This window comes from Peromyscus leucopus, chromosome 5, assembly GCF_004664715.2.
Source record: "Peromyscus leucopus breed LL Stock chromosome 5, UCI_PerLeu_2.1, whole genome shotgun sequence".
NCBI classification, from domain to species: domain Eukaryota; kingdom Metazoa; phylum Chordata; class Mammalia; order Rodentia; family Cricetidae; genus Peromyscus; species Peromyscus leucopus.
This window is the reverse complement of record NC_051067.1, coordinates 138914380-138914708: the sequence shown is the minus strand read 5'-3', so window position 1 is coordinate 138914708 and position 329 is coordinate 138914380.

Sequence of the window (329 nt, the reverse complement as noted above, 5' to 3'; positions counted from 1 at the left end):
AGGATTTTTTTTTTTTTTTTTTGCTCCTCCAGGGGAACTGGATCTTCGTTTGTCATGTGTTAATTTGGCTCCCTTCAAAGTTTCTATTTTAAACAAAAGGACTGTTTTTCCACCCGTATTTGCTTCAATCCATTATGAAAAGGCTTACATTTCAGGAGGTGAGCGTTTAGTGTTTCTTTGTACAACCCCATAGGTGTGCACAGCCAGGCAACAGGCAGTGCACACACTCAAGAACCCATTGGTAGGATAGCCATATTTTTATGATCTTCCGTATTCGGATGTACTTATTACCTCATCTTCTATGTTATATATCCTAAGACTATGCTATA